At 36.0% G+C, this 20,021-nt stretch overlaps 1 long non-coding RNA gene and 1 pseudogene across 4 annotated transcripts in view; one reads left to right on the top strand and one right to left on the bottom strand.

Annotated features, from left to right (window-relative positions):
• The window catches only part of LOC128704526 (uncharacterized), a 106,233-nt pseudogene that overhangs the window by 55,622 nt on the left and 30,590 nt on the right, over nt 1-20,021 (top strand).
• The window catches only part of LOC128704527 (uncharacterized), a 32,025-nt gene continuing 29,928 nt past the window's right edge, over nt 17,925-20,021 (bottom strand). The window contains exons 5-9 of one of the 4 annotated variants that reach the window (XR_011391187.1): nt 19,639-19,806; nt 18,544-18,599; nt 18,339-18,449; nt 18,163-18,260; nt 17,925-18,026 (exon numbers count right to left, since the gene is read on the bottom strand). This is a non-coding gene — a long non-coding RNA (uncharacterized lncRNA). Of the gene's footprint in view, nt 18,027-18,162; nt 18,261-18,338; nt 18,469-18,543; nt 18,600-19,638; nt 19,807-20,021 lie in introns of all 4 variants that reach the window. The other 3 variants (XR_011391185.1, XR_011391184.1, XR_011391186.1) reach the window with 3 other exon arrangements.

The raw sequence follows: 20,021 nt of genomic DNA, 5'->3' as shown, positions 1-20,021 counted from the left end.
AAAGGTGAATACAGGAAAGAGTAAGGTTATGAGGATAACAAAAAGATTAGGTGATGAAAGATTGAATATCAGATTGGAGGGAGAGAGTATGGAGGAGGTGAACGTATTCAGATATTTGGGAGTGGACGTGTCAGCGGATGGGTCTATGAAAGATGAGGTGAATCATAGAATTGATGAGGGAAAAAGAGTGAGTGGTGCACTTAGGAGTCTGTGGAGACAAAGAACTTTGTCCTTGGAGGCAAAGAGGGGAATGTATGAGAGTATAGTTTTACCAACGCTCTTATATGGGTGTGAAGCGTGGGTGATGAATGTTGCAGCGAGGAGAAGGCTGGAGGCAGTGGAGATGTCATGTCTGAGGGCAATGTGTGGTGTGAATATAATGCAGAGAATTCGTAGTTTGGAAGTTAGGAGGAGGTGCGGGATTACCAAAACTGTTGTCCAGAGGGCTGAGGAAGGGTTGTTGAGGTGGTTCGGACATGTAGAGAGAATGGAGGGAAACAGAATGACTTCAAGAGTGTATCAGTCTGTAGTGGAAGGAAGGCGGGGTAGGGGTCGGCCTAGGAAGGGTTGGAGGGAGGGGGTAAAGGAGGTTTTGTGTGCGAGGGGCTTGGACTTGCAGCAGGCATGCGTGAGCGTGTTTGATAGGAGTGAATGGAGACAAATGGTTTTTAATACTTGACGTGCTGTTGGAGTGTGAGCAAAGTAACATTTATGAAGGGATTCAGGGAAACCGGCAGGCCGGACTTGAGTCCTGGAGATGGGAAGTACAGTGCCTGCACTCTGAAGGAGGGGTGTTAATGTTGCAGTTTAAAAACTGTAGTGTAAAGCACCCTTCTGGCAAGACAGTGATGGAGTGAATGATGGTGAAAGTTTTTCTTTTTCGGGCCACCCTGCCTTGGTGGGAATCGGCCGGTGTGATAATAAAAAAAAAAAAAAAATTTCTCCTGCTTTGAATTGGGCAATCAGCAATATTTGTCTCGTCTCGAAAGTTGCCAATAGAGCGGAATGTCTACTTGCGAGTGTGTCCACGTCCGAGTTTTTGCAAATACGAGCAGTCGACGGGTCGATTTTTTACTTGGATACGCGAGCAAAATTTCCAGAAGTGAGTAGATCTGAAGGCAGGTTCCTCGACGCTGGGGAGGGGCCATTGCTCTCGATGTCGGGAATTGAACGTCAGTCGTTTGTCGGAGTACGTCATTGCAAGTTGGGCAACGTGCGACAGAAAGACGCTCGTTAACGTAAACCAAAAATGAAAGAAATGAGAGCATAAATAATGGAGTTGACCTGTCAGCAATTAGCCACCCCTTAATGGTAATTTTGAATGGTTTTTATGGTTACATTCTTGTTGTTTTGGTCTGATTTGATAGAATGGAAGATATATTACAGAAGTGGATATGACATTGATTTCTCTCATGATGATAAGTACTACATACTTAGAAATTGAGCTGAATGTAGGAGAGATGGTCCAGTATTTTTCTGTTTCATAGTAAAGAAATATAGTCGTGAATGGGTTGACATATTTATTCAATTATTGCAATAAGGAATAACAGTAAATCTTAAATTTTTTGTGTGGATAAAAATTACAAATAATTTATATAATAATAATAATAATAATAATAATAATAATAATAATAATATGAATAATAGCAATACATATAATAATAATATAATATGCATAGTAATATTTTTATTATTTATTTTTTTGTTTTGAACAAGTGGGCTGTCTCCCACTGAGGCAGGGTGACCGAAAAAGAAAGAAAATGCACAAAAAGAAAATACTTTGATCATCATTCAACAATTTCATCTCACACATAATCACTGTTTTTGCAGAGGTGCTCAGAACACAATAGTTTAGAAGCATATATCTGGAGTTTATCTGGAGAGAGTTCCGGGGGTCAACGCCCCCGCGGCCTGGTCTGTGACCAGGCCTCCTTAGGTCAGTGTCCCAGGATGCGACCCACACCAGTCGACTAACACTCAGGTACCCATTTTACTGATGGGGAACATAGACAACAGGTGGAAAGAAACACGTCTAATGTTTCTACTCTGGCTGGGAATCGAACCCAGGCCCTCACTGTGTGAAGTGAGAGCGTTAACCACCAGGCCACCAGAGCCCTGGAAACTGCCAGTATCCCGAAACCTCTCGTGTAGAGTGCAGGCATTGTACTTGCCATTTCCAGGACTCGAGTATGACTATATAAAAATAACTTGTTTCCCTGAATCCCTTCACTAAATATTACCTTGCTTGTACCGGAAGAGATTGTCAGGTCCCAAATACCATTCGTCTTCATTCGCTCGTATTGAACACGCTCATTCACGCCTGCTAGAAGTCCAAGTCCCTTGCCCACAAAACCTCCATTACCCCTTTCTTTGAACCTTTTCGAGGATGACCCCTAGGCCGCCTTTCTTCTCTTACAGATTGAAATGCTCTCCATGTCATTGTACTTTGATCCATTGTTTGTAAATGACCGAACCATGTCAAGAAGCCCTCTGACTAATACTCTCATTAACTCTACACCTTCTCGTAATTTGCACACTCGTAATTTTATGCATAATATTTACACCACAGATTGGCCTTAGACAGGACATGTCCAGTTCCTCCAACTTCCTCCTTGGTGCTTTTTACCTGGAGACCTGGAGAGAGTTTCGGGGGTCAACGCCCCCGCGGCCCGGTCTGTGACCAGGCCTTCTATATTCACTACCCAAGCTTCACACCCATATAAGAGTGTTTGTACTACTGTACTTTGATACATTCCCTTCTTTGCCTCCATAGATAACGTTTTTTGACTCAACATGTAAGTCAATGCACCACTCATTTTTTTTCCCTCATCAATTGTACGATTAACCTTGTCCTTTATAAATCCACGTGCCGAGATGTCAACTCCCAAGTATATCTGAAAACTTTGATTTTTTCCATATTCCTCCTCCCCAATTTGATATCCAGATTTTCGTTATTGAAATCATTTGATATCCTCATCACCTTAGTCTTTTGTTTGTTCACTTTGCAATTTTTCTTTAGACTCTCCCCTAAGCACAGTATCATCAGCAAAAAGTAGATGTATCAATTCCCATTTTGTATTTGATTCTCCATAATTGAATCCCACGCTTGTCCTCAGCACCATAGCACTTACTTGTTTTACAACTCCATCTATAAATATATTAAACAACCAGGGTGACATTACACATCTCTGTCTAAGACCTAGTATTACTGGGAAGTCATCTCTGTCTATTCTACACACCCTAACCTGAGCCTGTCTATCCTCATAAAGACTCTTTAGAGCACTCAGTAACTTACCACCTATTACATATACTACTACTTTCAACATGTGCAACATTGCTACCCTATCCACTCTATCATATGCTTTTTCTAAATTCATAAATGCAATAAAAACTTGCCTACCTTTATGTCAATACTGTTCACATATATGTTTGAATGTAAACACTTGATGTACACATGCCCTACCCACTGTGAAACCTGCTTACTCATCTGCAATTCTACATTCTGTCTTATCTGTAATTATTTCAATTACGAACCTACTGTATACTTTTTGTGGTATAATCAGTAAATTTGTTGCTCTATAATTTTTACAATCTCCTTTGTCCGCCTTGCCTTTGTGTAAAGGGACTATATTACGTGCTGTTTGGTAGTCCCTAGGTACCTTCCCTTCTTTTGTATATTTATTAAAGAAAAGTACTAACCAATTGAAGGAGGGGTGTTAATGTTGCAGTTTAAAAACTGTAGTGTAAAGCACCCTTCTGGCAAGACAGTGATGGAGTGAATGATGGTGAAAGTTTTTCTTTTTCGGGCTACCCTGCGTTGGTGGGAATCGGCCAGTGTGATAATAAAAAAAAAAAAAAAAAAAAAACTAACCAATTGAACAGTATGTGTCCCCTTGGTTTTAACATTTCTGTTATGATTCCATCAGTTGCAGGTGCTTTAGCCCCTTTCATTGTATGTAATGCCTCACGTATCTGCACCACAGTTACACACTGCTCTTGTTCACTTGTAAAAGATGGTATCCTACCTTCCTGGCCAGTGCATGAAATTACTGTGTCCCTTTCTTCCTTAACATTTAAAAGTTGCTCAAAATATTCTTGCCATCTACCTAATACCTCCCTCTCCCCATCTACTAACTCCCGTACTCTGTTTTAACTGACAAGTCCATACGTTCCTAGGGTTTTTCGAGTTATTTAAATCACTCCAAAAATTGGTTTTATTTTTTTCATTAAAATTTCTTGACAGTTCCTCTCCCATTCTATCATCTGGTGTCCTTTTGCACTCTCTTACCACTGTCTTGACCTTTGTTTTAATCTCCATATACTCTGCTCTTCTTATAACACTTATGCTTTGTAAAAACCTCTGATAAGCTAACTTTTTCTCTTTTATCACAACGTTTACTTGATCATTTCACCAATCAATCTTGTTTCCTTGTGCCCCCAGTCTCGTATAACATCAAACTTGTGCCCCACATTCTGATAATGCATTTGTAAAACTTATTCAGTGCTCTTGAATCCCCTAATATTTATCTCTGCAGTAGGCCACCTTTCTGCCAATAGTTGCTTATATCTCAGCCGAACTTGCTCCTCCCTTAGTTTATACAGTTTAACTTGACTTGTAATTGTTGCCACCTTCCTCTTGTTCCATCTACTTATTACTCTAACTGTAGCTATAAGTAAATAATGATGTGATATAGTATCAAGTGCCTGTCTATAAACATGTACGTCCCGGAGCCTACACATGAACCTTTTATCCAGCAATATATAATGTAACAAAGTAATTTCATTACGTACTACATCATATCTTATTTATTTATTTATAGTCTTTTTCATAAAATATGTATTACTTATTATTAACAAATCTCTTTGTAGACATAGCTCAATTAAAGGGTCCCCATTTACATTTACCCCTGGCACCCTAAATTTACGTACTAATCCATGCACAATATTTGTAACCACTTTAGCATTAAAATCTCTAACGACAAGTAGTCTCACAATTTGTTCAAAACTCTCTATGCATTCAGTCAACATTTCCCAAAATGTGTTTTTTTGTCTCTTGTACACTTTTCTCTTGTGCAAGTGCATATATGCTTACTATAATGCACTTTTCACATTGAATCTTTATTTTACTCCACATAATCCTTAAATGAATACATTTATAGTCCTTGTTTTTCTGCCATATCTTATCCTTCAACATTATTGCTACTCCTTCTTTAGCTCTAACTGTATTTGAAACCCCTGATCTAATACCATTTATTCCTCTTGAATGAGACTCACCCACTTAAGGTTTGTTTCAATTAAAGGCAGGACATGCATCATTTTTTCATTTATAACATCCACAATTTTCTCTTTGCCATGTTTTGCACAATATCCATGCACATTTTGATTTGGCACTTTGACAAATATTTTTTGTTTATTAGCACACTGTGTGATTACCACCTAAGGCAGGGTGGCCTGAAAAAGAAATAGTCTGAGCATCATTGACTATGTCAATGTCTTGACGGAAGGGTGCTTTGCACTACATTTTTTAAACTGCTACATTTACACACCTCCTTCAGAGTAGAGGCACTGTATTTTCCATCTCCAGAACTCTTTTCCAGCTTGCCGGTTTCCCTGAATCCCTTGTTAAATGTTAGTTTGGTCACACTCGAACAGCACAGGAGATATTAAAAACCATTTTTCTCCATTCACTCGTATCAAACACGTTCATGCATGCCTTGTAGAACTCCAAGCCTCTCGCACAGAAAACCTCGTTAACCCCATCTCTTCCTCCTGCCAACCTTTCCTAGGCTGATCCTTAGCCCGTTTTCCTTGCACTACAGGCTGATACACTCGTGAAGTAATTTTGTTTTGGTCCATTCTGTCTACATGTGTGAACCACCTCAAGAATTCTTCCTCAGCCCTCTGGACAACAGTTTTAGCAATCGCACACCTCTTTCTAAGTTTCAAACTGCGAATTATATGCATTATATTCGCACCACACATTTCCCTCAGACATTACATCTACAATGTTTCCAGCCTTCTCCTTGCTGCAACATTTATCACACATGCTTCACAACCGTATAAGAGCATTGGTAAAACTATACTGTCATGCATTCCCTTCTTTGCCTCCAAGGACAAAGTTTTTTTTCTCCACAGACTCCTAAGTGCGCCACTCACCCTTTTCCCCAAATAAATTTTATGATTCACCTCATTTTTCCTAGAAGCATCTGTTGACATGTCCACTTCCAAATACGTACGTATCTGAATACATTCACCTCCTCCATACTCTCTCCCTCTAATGTGATATCCAATTTTTCATTATCTAATCTTTTTATCCTCATAACCTTACTGTTTCCTGTATTCAATTTTAATTGTCTTGTTTTATATACCCTACCAAATTTATCCACCAATCTCTTCAACTTGTCTTGAGAATCTCCCAAGAGCACAGTGTCATCAGCAAAGAGCAACTGTGACAACTGCCACGTTATGTGTGATTGTTTATCTTTTAACTCCACGCCTCTTGCCAAGACCTTTGCATTTACTTGTCTTACAACCCCATCTATAAATATATTAAACAACCACGGTGATATGACGCATCCTTGTCTAAGGGCTACTTTTACTGGGAAATAATTTCTCTCTTTCCTGCATACTCTAACTTGAGCCTCACTATCCTCGTAAAAACTCTTCACTGCTTTCAGTAAGCTACGTCCTACACCATACACCTGCTACATGTGTCACATTGCCCCCTTGTCCACCCTGTCATATGCCTTTTCCAAATCCATAAATGCCACAAAGACCTCTTTAGCCTTATCTAAATACTGTTCACTTATGTGTTTCACTGTAAACACCTGGTCCACACATGCCCTACCTTTCCTAAAGCTTTCTTGTTCATATGCTATCCTATTCTTTGTCTTACTATTAATTCTTTCAATAATAACTCTACCATACACTTTACCAGGTATACTCAACAAAGTTATCCCCCTATAATTTTTGCACTTTGTTTTGTCCTCTTTGCCTTTATACAAAGGAACTATGCATTCTTTCTGCCAATCCCTTGGTACTTTACCCTCTTCCATACATTTATTAAATAATTGCACCAACCACTCCAAAACTATATCCTCACCTGCTTTTAACATTTCTATCTTGATCCCATCAATCCCAGCTACCTTACCCCCTTTCATTTTACCTACTGCCTCATGAACTTCCCCCACACTCACAAGTGGCTCTTCCTCACTCCTATAAGATGTTATTCCTCCTTACCCTATACATGAAATCACAGCTTCCCTATGTTTATCAACATTTAACAATTCTTCTTTGAAATATTCCCTCCATCTTCCCAATACTTGTGACTCGCCATTTGATGACTCTCCTCTCCTATTTTTAACTGACAAATCTGTGGTGTAGGAGGTAGGTTACTGAAAGCAGTGAAGAGTTTTTATGAGGATAGTGAGGCTCAAGTTAGAGTATGTAGGAAAGAGGGAAATTATTTCCCAGTAAAAGTAGGCCTTAGACAAGGATGTGTGATGTCACTGTTATTGTTTAATATATTTACAGATGGGGTTGTAAGAGAAGTAAATGCGCGGGTCTTGGCAAGAGGCGTTGAGTTAAAAGATAAAGAATCACACATAAAGTGGGAGTTGTCACAGTTGGTCTTTGCTGATGACACTGTGCTCTTGGGAGATTCTGAAGAGAAGTTGCAGAGATTGGTGGATGAATTTTGTAGGGTTTGCAAAAGAAGAAAATTAAAGGTGAATACAGGAAAGAGTAAGGTTATGAGGATAACAAAAAGATTAGGTAATGAAAGATTAGATATCAAATTAGAGGGAGAGAGTATGGAGGAGGTGAATGTATTTAGATATTTGGGAGTGGATGTGTAATTAGGTGGGTCTATGAAAGATGAGGTGAATCATAGAATTGATGAGGGGAAAAGGGTGAGTGGTGCACTTATGAGTCTGTGGAGACAAAGAATGTTGTCCTTGGAGGCAAAGAGGGGAATGTGTGAGAGTATAGTTTTACCAACGCTCTTATATGGGTGTGAAGCATGGGTGATGAATGTTGCAGCGAGAAGAAGGCTGGAGGCAGTGGAGATGTCATGTGTGAGGGCAATGTGTGGTGTTAATACAATGCAGAGAATTTGTAGTTTGGAAGTTAGGAGGAGGTGTGGGATTACCAAAATTGTTGTCCAGAGGACTGAGGAAGGGTTGTTGAGGTGGTTTGGACATGTAGGGAGAATGGAGCGAAACAGAATGACTTGAAGAGTGTATCAGTGTGTAGTGGAAGGAAGGTGGGGTAGGGGTTAGCCTAGGAAAGGTTGGAGGGAGTGGGTAAAAGAGGTTTTATGTGGCAGGGGCTTGGACTTGCAGCAGGCATGCGTGAGCATTTTTGATAGGAGTGAATGGAGACAATTGGTTTTTAATACTTTATGTGCTGTTGGAGTGTGAGCAAAGTAACATTTATGAAGAGGTTCAGGGAAACTGGGAGGGTGGACTTGAGTCCTGGAGATGGGATGTACAGTGTGTACACTCTGAAGGAGGGGTGTTAATATTTCAGTTTAAAAAGTGTAATGTAAAGCACTCTTCTGGCAAGACAGTGATGGAGTGAATGATGGTGACAGTTTTTCTTTTTCGGGCCACCCTGCCTTGGTGGGAATCGGCCAATGTGTAATATAAAAAGTAAATAATAATAAATCCATTTTTCTCTAGGCTTCCTTAACTTGTTAATCTCACTCCCAAATTTTTGTTTTATTTTCAACAAAATTTGTTGATAACATCTCATCCACTCTCTCATTTGCTCTCTTTTCACATTGCTTCACCATTCTCTTAACCTCTGTCTTTTTCTCCATATACTCTTCCCTCCTTGCATCACTTGTACTTTTTAAAAAATTGTCATATGTTAACTTTTTCTCTCTTACTACTCTCTTTACATGATCATTCCAGCAATTGCTCCTCTTTGCTCCTGCATCCACCTTCCTGTAACCACAAACTTGTGCTGAATACTCCAACAATACATTTTGAAATCTACCCCATATCTCTTTGACTCCATTGTCTATGATCTCATTAGCCCATCTATCCTCTAATAACTATTTATATTTTACCCTAACTGCCTCCTCTTTTAATTTATGAACCTTCACTTGTCTCTTCCCTGATGGTTCTATTTTCCTTGTATTCCATTTACCTTTTACTGTCAGTGTAAGTACAATTAGAAAGTGATGTGATATATGTGTGGTCCCTGTATAAACATGTACATCCTGAAATCTACTCACCAATTTTTTATCTACCAATACATAATCGAACAAACTACTGTCATTTTACTGTTCATCATATGTTGTATATTTATTTATTCTGTTTTTCTTAAAATATGTATTACCTATAACTAAACCCCTTTTAATACAAAGTTCAATCAAAGGGCTCCTATTTTCATTTACACCTGGCACCCCCAAAGTTACCCACCACACCCTATACCCATATAATTTTTATACTCTCTTTTATCCCCTTTTGCTTTATACAAAGGAAGTGTGTGTGGTGTCTGCCAATCCTTAGAAACATTACTGTATTGCATACATTTATTAAATAATAGCACCAACCATTTGAAAACTATATCTCCACCTGCTTTTAACATTTCTATCTTTATCCCATCAATCCCGGCTGCCTTACCTCCTTTCATTTTACCTACTGCCTCAAGAACTTCCCCCACACTCACAACTGGCTCTTCCTCATTCCTACAAGATGTTATTCATCCTTGCCCTATACACGAAATTACAGTTTCCCTATCTTCATCAACATTTAACAATTCCTCAAAATATTCCCTCCATCTTCCCAATACCTCTAACTCTCCATTTAATAACTCTCCTCTCCTATTTTGAACTGACAAATCCATTTGTTCTCTAGGCTTTCTTAACTTGTTAATCTCACTCCAAAACTTTTTCTTATTTTCAACAAAATTTGTTGGTAACATCTCACCCACTCTCTCATTTGCTCTCTTTTTACATTGCTTCACCACTCTCTTAACGTCTGTCTTTTTCTCCATATACTCTTCCCTCCTTGCATCACTTGTACTTTGTAAAAACTTCTCATATGCTAACTTTTTCTCCCTTACTAGTCTCTGTACATCATCATTCCACCAATCGCTCCTCTTCCCTCCTGCACCCACTTTCCTGTAACCACAAACTTGTGTAAAAATTATAGTAAAGAATTAAACACAAATGAGTAATATTTGCAAGAGAGGTAATGTGGGCATTTACTCTATTTCTATTCATTCAGTAGAATAGGTTTATGTAATGCAATTAAAAAAACAAAGGTTGATAGGGTTTAAAGTTTTATGAGATAGAGTATTTACAGTGGATCTGAGTTTGGCGATTAATCTGTTTGATAGAGCTCGACGAATGTCGAAAATGAGGAAAATTGCAACTATTTTCCCCCTAAGAAATAATGGAAATGAAATGAATGTATTACAGACACCGAAAACTAATAAAATGAAATCATTATTTTCAAATTAAATAAAGATTTACATAATGAAAATAATGAGAAATGAAGTACATGGATTTAAAAACAATAATAGTATTACATTTACTTTTATTGAAGAGTTGTTGTGGGTGGATGGAAAATGGAAGGAGGGGATAGGAGGAAGGTATACACAGTTTTTTGGAAGGCTCACCAAATATCTGTCCAGAGAGAGAGGTCTGCTTTTTTGTTTAAGATTTCCGTGAAGTGGGAGACAAGAGTGTCATTGTACATGTTGGCAATATGGCATGCAAAGAGGTTTGTTAGGTTAGTGAAGTTGATGGATAACTTTTCAAAAATGTACATAAATCTTTGAAGAAGGTGCATTCCTCCATCTCTCTTACTTGTTTTGTTCTGCTACAGTTTCCTGAGCTGTGATGTCTTGTTATTTCAGCTTTTGAATGGTTTGCTCTGGTTCCATGTGGTACTCCACCAACTGTTTACACATGGTCACCACTTACCTCCAATTCCTAGAGACATGCCCAATGCAACAATAGTTTGCAAAAGTGGCATGTGTTTCAATAACCCTTCAAAATCCGTTCTCTCTTTCTTGTACACAATCTGGCCACAAATTTGTCGAAGCAGAATTGAAGGTTGTGGAAGTGACTCTTTTCCTAGATTTAGATAAGGTTTATATACAATATTAAAAGCAGTTTTTAAACACTGGTTTGGTGTAGTTTTGTGAAGTTTGAAATGACTTGCTTGTCCATGGGCTAGAGGAGAGGAATGGTATTAGGAGGGAAGAAGTTAACCTGATGAAATGAAACTCCTCCTGTAGACTTGCAAGGAGCATTTTTCCAATTACTAAGAGGCACTTGAGTGACAAATTATTTTCCAGGAGGTATTTATTTATTCACAATGGGGGCTAAAAGGAGTTTAGAAAAGTTTTTATTAGCGTTGCAGATGACACACCAATTTACTGTTGGTGACACTATATTTGTTAAACATTGGGGGGGGGGGGGGGATTTTGAGAGTGATGCAACAGTAAAGGTTTCATTTTAAAATCTACAGTAGCATTTTGATAGGATTTTTGTCCTGGGAGTGGTGATTTCTCCTGTGATGTAGGTAGGTCCTCGTTTTGCATTTTCTTGGAAAAGAGAGAGGCATATTTGGTTACAATTAAAGACTTGTTGGGGTTTAAAATTGTTACAATTGTGTGTGTGTGTGTATCTATATATATTATATAATATACACACACTTGTTAAACTCGTGTATAAACTTTTTCAATTTTTTTATCAGAAGTGGCTGCCTCAACATATGTGTGTTATAAAATCTCTCAAAGCAACTTTTAAAATCAGAGGCATCAATCACACACTAGTTTTCAGGCATTTTCTTTACCAGATGGTCATTGACTGTGTTTACCCCTTTGACCTTTTATCGACTGTGTAACAATTAGAGTAATTCACACGAATGATACCATGTTTGTTAGCAACAGCACACTTGATTTCATTTCCTTTAGACACAATTGAATTGATGGTTGAATGGGGCTTACATTAGAATAAGAAAAAAAGTGAAGGAAGAGTAGGTTTTGTAAATATTTGAAGTTTTTTTAGTTAGGAGGCTTGGGCGAGACAAGGTTTGCATTACAGGAAATGTTGTTGAGGTGTTTAGTATATTTTCCATTTCTTGTTTGAAAAATATGGGATTTATAATAAGTTAGCGTGTGTGGCTTATTATGGAGTGTGAAATATTTGTGCATTTTGTGTCAGTTGCTGAAAGCAGTTTTAAGATTTGAGTTATTTCATGTACGAGTAATTATGTCAGTAGTGATTCAATTTATTGTAATTGATTAATTTGTTTTTAGCATATTTTTCAGTAAGTTGTTTTCTTGTTATATAACCATTCTCTCTTTTTATATGTGATGTTAAGTTTCCTCAAATTAATTGGTCTATTTCGGTTGTGTAGGGAAAGTGGTGGGGGGTGGGGGAGGATTTTAAGTGTTCATATCTTGTTTGTTATTTTTTGACCCGGTCTGTTGAAATTCAATCTCTAACAAACATGAATTTTTTGAAACTTTATGATGACAGTATATATTAAACTGTGATGGGGGTAAAAGATGTTAGAGATCTGATGGTATGGAGTTTTATTATAAATAGAGTGGGAATATGTGGTCAGGCGATAAGTAACGAGGAATGTATGTATATTGTACACCGATCCTAGAGGTTTAACATTAAAATGGTATAAAATACCGACAGGTTATTAGGTAAGACACGTATGTAACAGTTAGGTATCTTTATTATGAAACGTTTGGCCTACACAGTAGGCTTCTTAATTCAAGTACAGAAAAGTTGATAGACGCAGAAAATACTTGAAGATGATGTAATCAGTCCATCACCCTTAAAGTTTTGAGGTGGTCATTCCCTCAGTCTGGAGAAGAGCATTGTTCCATAGTAATATTGTTTCATACTATGGAAAAATGCTCTTCTTCAGACTGAGGGAATGACCACCTCAAAACTTTAAGGGTGATGGACTGATTACATCATCTTCAAGTATTTTCTGCGTCTATCAACTTTTCTGTACTTGAATTAAGAAGCCTACTGTGTAGGCCAAACGTTTCATAATAAACATACCTAACTGTTACATACGTGTCGATCCTAGAGGTGTTTATGTGGATTTGACTTTGGTTAGGTTCCCTTAGAATCGAAGGTACTGCAAGTTAAATGAGATTTGTTGGGTTGGGGTTGGTATAATTTATGGGGAGAGAGGTTGGGAGAGGATGTCGGAGAATTTATGCGCGAGATGGGGGGGGGGAAAAAGTACTTATAAGGAGAGAGAGTGGGGCGTGCGGGGGAGGTATTAAAAAGGTGGATTGGATGTGAAGAGGTGATGTCACGTGTGACGAGGGGACGAATCGTGAGAATGATGTACATAGCCTATGTTAGGTCCTTAATTGATTATGCTGCTCCCATGTTGATATTAGCTAGAGAAAGTTCTCTCCGACCCTTGGAGTTAATAATGCAAAATGAAGCTCTCAGGATTATTCTTGGCTGTCCCAGATCTACAAAAGTTCTTAACATGAGGAAGGATCAGTGATAGGATTGTTGAAATTAATACTGTACTCGGTATTAGAATGTTGAGAAACGAACCAGACACTGTCACAGTGAATCTTACCAAGTGTCTAGAGGTAACGTGCAATTGCATTAAGTTTTGTGAAAATTTGTCTGGGCTGCCTCCAAGTGAGTCGCCTACCCTGGCAAACTCTGTTGACACCGAGCTCTGAGATGGGTACCTCAGCCTCACAAGTGGCTTGCTTATAGGACAGATTTTTTCACAAATGATTGATGTTGCAAGAAACCTCGCCTGCATGCACGTATAAAGGACTAACTTACTTGGTGTTGCAGCATATATCCTGATCTTCAACTTCCTAAGCCTAGCTTTAGCCCCCTTGGACTTCCCCTTGGGAACCACGTGCAACCGGGAGCATTAATTCCTGCAATATTCAATCGTTATTAGTGTCCTGCCTGCACCTCAGAAATTCCTATATCCAAGAGGGTATGTATCCCCTAGTATAACTATGCAGACTCAGACGCTAGCTTCAGACGACTCTGAGACACTTACTGGGCATACTCTCTCTGTAGCACGCCGAGCCCTCAGTTAACTCAACCCACAAATCTCCTGGCCAGATCCTACGGAAAAAGGTGAATATCTCGTCTTACTGTATGGGCTGATGGAGGAGATCATCTACGGTACATCGAGGTGTCTCTACCAGATTTCCCCAGGTCTCAGATGTGAAGACACGTGGGGGCGCCGCCTGATGTTCACGGCACGTCTAGTCTAGTCTAGTCGAAGTCTATCGTAAGAAGGACGCTATTCTGTCTGTGACCTGCGCCCCGCCATTCAAGCTAGGGCTGCCAGTTCTCCCTAGCTAACTTATCCTAATGTTTGCCTACATTATCGGCCTGTTACTACCTATGTTAAGGTCTTAGGTCTACTCTATCATTATCTACAGATGCCTTAGTAAACCTAATATTACCAGTAAACCTACCTACTCCTTCCCTGAAGAGTAAATCTATAAATTAAATAAGCTTACCAACCGCCAACCAGAGAATGCCTTGATTGTTTGGGAGGGTTTAAGGGTCGCTCGGCTCAGACGACCAGACGCTCATGCTGGATCTGAGCTGTGGAACTATTTGGACCAAATAAATTTCCACAAGTTTTATAACCTACATGAACTGTATCACTGTAGGCAACAAGAGCATTTCACCCCTCCATGGAAGATGTGTTCATTTAATATCACATACCTACAAGTCCCTCCCAAGAAGCTCATTGCTAGTAATCCCTTCCTTAAATCTCTTGTTAGAGCACTAAAGTTCTCTGTCATCATTACTGATTCTATGTTATCATTGAAAAAGCTCTTGGCTCCAATAAACATGCTCAATGGGAGATACTCAAAAATTACGAACAAAGGAATTTACAATTGCTATGGATCCCATCACACATTGGATTACTGAAAATGATTGATTGTTATAGGAATGAAGTTATTGAGGAATACAGAAACGCAAATTTCCGAAATTTGCTTGTAAAAGTGAACTATGTAGATAGATATAAATCCATATTTTTCCTGTTAACCCTTTGGGGCCTAGTTGCTAGGCCTAAACCACTTGGGTGGCAAAATCTAAATTAAATCTTACTTACGTCTTATCTTGTGAAAATGAATAAAACAAATTTCTCTCATAAATAACAACTTTCAGTTAAGTTTCTCAGACTGCTTCAAATATGTCCAATAAATTTCGTCTTGACTTTCTTTTCTCCATTTCCATACAATTTACTATCATAAAAAGTAATGCCTTTCAATTAATGATTATTTCAATTTTAATTTCTTTTAATTCCATATTTTTTAATTTTCGATATACTTTGTAGCTTTTCTGATGTAAATTTATAAACCTAACTAACTTTTCTTTAAATTTGTACTTCATTACTACCATGTCACTTCCTTTCTCTAAATTTTAGGTTTAATATATTTATACACCTATTCTTAATGTTATTTCTATATTCACACATGGACATTATTTGTCATTTCCATTTCTAAACTTTTCAACAACGTTTCATTAAATTTAATATTCTATTCATTTTCCTATACTTTCAAAAAATATTTAGTTATACTCAACTATTAAATAACAAAAAGGCACAATACCGTGACTGGAAAGATACACAAATAACACGCACATAAAAGACAAAAAAGCTTACGACGACGTTTCAGTCCGACTTGGACCATTGACAAAGTCATTGACTTTGTCAATGGTCCAAATCGGACCGAAACGCCGTCGTAAGCTTTTTTGTCTTTTATGTGCGGGTTATTTGTGTATACTCAACTATTATTTCATCATTTACTAATTTGACTAAACATTACAAGTTTTGTCCTATTCTATTCAAACTGTAATTTACTTTCGTGAAATCAAAATCAATCATAGATAAAAACTATTCTTTTCAACTAATAATAATAATTACATTTATATACCAAATTTCTTTTCAAACTTTTATTTATAAATATACTATGATACCTTTCAAAAATTCTTTCAATGTTACTTTATTTTATTTGAAATTTAACTTCAACTTTCATGATAAAATTAATTATATTAGTATACCTAAAATAAATCAAACTAAATCAAATTTAATGTCTCAATTCCCTCAACAACTTTTTTTTAATCAATACTTTCATTTTCCACATATATTAAAATTTCTACAACATTTCAAGTAGGACAAAAATACATTTATCAATTTGGAATTTTTATTAAACAATCTATTACATCAATTAATTACTAATCTATTTCATTGATAATAGTAACTCTTCATTTAGGCAAGTGTATCTATATTCCAGTTCCTAAAATTAAGCCTCACTACCTTCCACCACTATAATCCTAACACTTCCCCTTCATTATAACTAGTCTATTTATTGGTATCATGTTTCACAAACAATGTTACTAACCATTTCACAGTGACAAATAAACCCATCCAGAGTACATTAATACCCGGTATTTCCAAAATGCAACCCTCCACATAATGCCTCAAACACCACAAACATATATAAACTCCCACATTATATATACACTTGCAGTCATATTAATAATGAAAAATCTGGGATGCGACCTTCATTATTAACTCTATGTTTGTAGGCATTAGTGAAAATTTGCTCTGAAAATCAGCAGTATCTTCGCTCTTTCAGTGTTCAAAGTCATTATGGCTTTTACAATGCTCATTCCACAAATCACAAAAACCTATTATACCTCCCTTAAATTCAATAATTAACTATCCAAAAATATTTTCATTTCATTAACTCACTCACTCCCTCCCTCCCTCTAATCTACATAATCACTTCTTCCTCCTCTTCTACTGCTGCTGCTGCCGCCGCCACCGCCACCACCACCCACACTTCTAGAAACCGACGAAAAAAATCTAGTGACATTTCGAAAATTTTTTACATATTTCCACATATTTTCAATTTATTTATTTAAATAAATATTAAACAAAATTAAATCTTCTATCTTACATAACATATTCAAACTTGGATCAATATTATATTATTTATTAAATTATAAAATCTTAATCAAACTTTACATATATTAAATATTCATTACTTTAATTTTTTTAGTATATGATTTAAACTAAATAATTTATTCCATTAAATCAATATATACAAAGTCAATAAACATATAACCCTTCTTTCAAATACTTACTTATGCCTAATTCTTAACATCTTTACTAAAATATTTAAAAATCAACATATTACTGCTTATTTACTTAAATTTCATTTTAACCATGCCCATAATACTATGTATAAAAAACACTCCCATCTTATAATTAAATATTTCTTTCTACTTCTATCATCTTCAAATTAATCCATAAATTTAATTAATCTATTTCTTAAACTAAAATTATTAAATAATACTTAACTTTTCATAATTAGCTGGTCATATACTCCGACTAAACCCAAAATAACAAATACCAATCAACCTGCAAAATAATTTAAAATACATTAATTGTTTAATTATAAAGACTCAAAAATATTTAAAATACACCATCTAAATCAAAATTAAAAACATTTCATTAAATTTAATTTGTCTAAATTCAAATTTATTATTATCTAACCCATTAACTGCCATCATCTTTCTTAAACTGAACAAAAAAATTTATTAGATAAAATTATCAAACTATCTATACTAGTCATTATCTAAAAAAAAATTAGTTTATTTAAACTCGACAAGTATTAATACAAGTGTATACATAACTCCCACATTACATATACACTTGTTTAAAAATTAATAATGACAAGTCTGGGATACGACCATCATTATTTATTCATTGTTTCAACCCTAAATGTATAACAAAATTACTTTCTTCCTTATCCATCTAAAAATACCCTCATCCTCTTAAAAATAACAACCTTCTCCCTACACATACCCTTTAATTCTCAGAAATAAATAAAATTACTAAACAAAATAATAATACTCAACTTATAACAAAGTATAAACAGTAGCAGCAGCAGCAGCAGCAGCAGCACCCGCACCACTACCCTTCAATCAGCATTCAGTCACTCAGTCAGTCTTACCGCTAAAAAAAAAAATCCATCATTGATTCAATCACCTACAAAATACATAGTCATACACCTCAATTATAAAAAAATATATTAATAAACATATCAATAATTATTTTCAACAATTATAAAAACAAATTAAACAATACACACCTTTCAATATTAATTGCTGCCTCTCCCACTTAGTCACTTACAATGACAGTAAACACTAAACTCTTCAAAACCTCCACCAACCTGAAATATAAACGCATCTATTAATAAACATTATATCAAACTAAATAATTATCGAAAATAATAACCATGTACATAAAATAAACCTTAATACACACCTTTCAAAATTAATTCAGAGTACTCGTTGTCTCTCACAAAGTCAGTCAGTCAGTCAGTCAGTCAGCCAGCCACTCACATTTACTCGTAAACTCCTCATAATCTCCACTAACCTGAAAATAATAAAAAAATCTATCAATAAATAATATTTAAATAATAATTAAATAAAACAAATTTCTAAAATATTTCAAATATGATAATACACACCTTTCAAAAGTAACTCATTATACTCTCTCTCCCTCCACCAAACTCGCTCACACCCTCTGTAAAATATAAATATTCTATTACATCAACATTTCTCTCATCAAATCAGTCAATTTTCATATGCAAATATTATAAAACTCCAATACACATTAAGACCTCAAACATTACAAATATATACATAACTCCCACATTACATATATACTTGTTCAAAAACTAAAAATGACAAGTCTAGGATGCGACCTTCATTATTTAGTCAGTGTTTCAAACCTTAATACTCAAAAATTTACTTTCTTCCTTGCTCCTCACCCCATAATTATCTTTACCCACACAACACTATTCTCCCTATATACCTTTAATGCTCTAAAATAAATATTTTAAACATATACAAAACATAACAACACCACCACCACCACTATCAGCCCACACTCGCTTCCTCTGATAAAATCCCTCACCCACACTGCCGTCAAATCTTCATCACAAACCTAAAAATAAATAAAATTCTATTAATAAATATTTATAACTATTATGACACGTATTTCCACAATAATTCATTATATGCATCGCCAATTCAAAACTCGATTCATTAATAAATAAAACACTTCAATTACATTGACATTCCTAAATAAAACTTTCCAATTTCAAATACAATTATAATAAAAAATAAGGGCTAAACCACAAGGGCTATACACCACTTAACATATAAATAATATCAATTTTACTGTCATGTTTCTTAAACACTACAATCATTTGGATATCTCTTAATATTTTTTCTTTTATATTATATACATAACCAACATTGTCAAAAACATAATTATTACTATTTCTCCTATTAAAATATTAAGACCTTAAACATTACAAATGTATACATAACTCCCACATTACATATACACTTGTTAAAAAACTAATAATGACAAGTCTAGGATGTGACCTTCATTATTTCGTCCGTATTTGAAGCCTTAATACATTCAAAAAATCTATTTTTGTCTCAAACAAAATCATGTCTTCACCCCTGGAACACCATTCTCCCTATATTATACCTTTAACGCTCTTAAACAATTTACATAAACATAACAAAATATTACTTATCTTAATACACACCAGTAAAATAATCAACACAACCACCACCAGCAGCAGCACCACCAGTAGTACCAGCAGAAGCAACACCAGCATCACCACTAGCACTAACACCACCATTACCCCACACTTGCTTCCCATAACAAATTAACTCCATCACTCACACTCATCCGTCAATTCTTAGTCACTAACCTGGAAAATATAAAATATAATAATTCTTATATATCGACATCTCTAAACATTTTCTATTCCATAAAAAATAATATCTATTTTAGTGCCATCACTTTCCTTAAATACTACAATCATTTCTTTCTTTATTAATATTTTTTCAAACTCTATACAAACTACAAATTACGTCAAAAATTAAACTCATCCTCTCCAAACATTAACACCTCAAATACCACAAA

The sequence above is a fragment of the Cherax quadricarinatus genome, unplaced genomic scaffold (genome assembly GCF_038502225.1).
Source record: "Cherax quadricarinatus isolate ZL_2023a unplaced genomic scaffold, ASM3850222v1 Contig448, whole genome shotgun sequence".
In the NCBI taxonomy this organism is placed as follows: Eukaryota; Metazoa; Arthropoda; class Malacostraca; order Decapoda; family Parastacidae; genus Cherax; species Cherax quadricarinatus.
The sequence above is the reverse complement of the archived record's forward strand: the minus strand, read 5'-3'. Positions and strand labels throughout refer to the sequence as shown.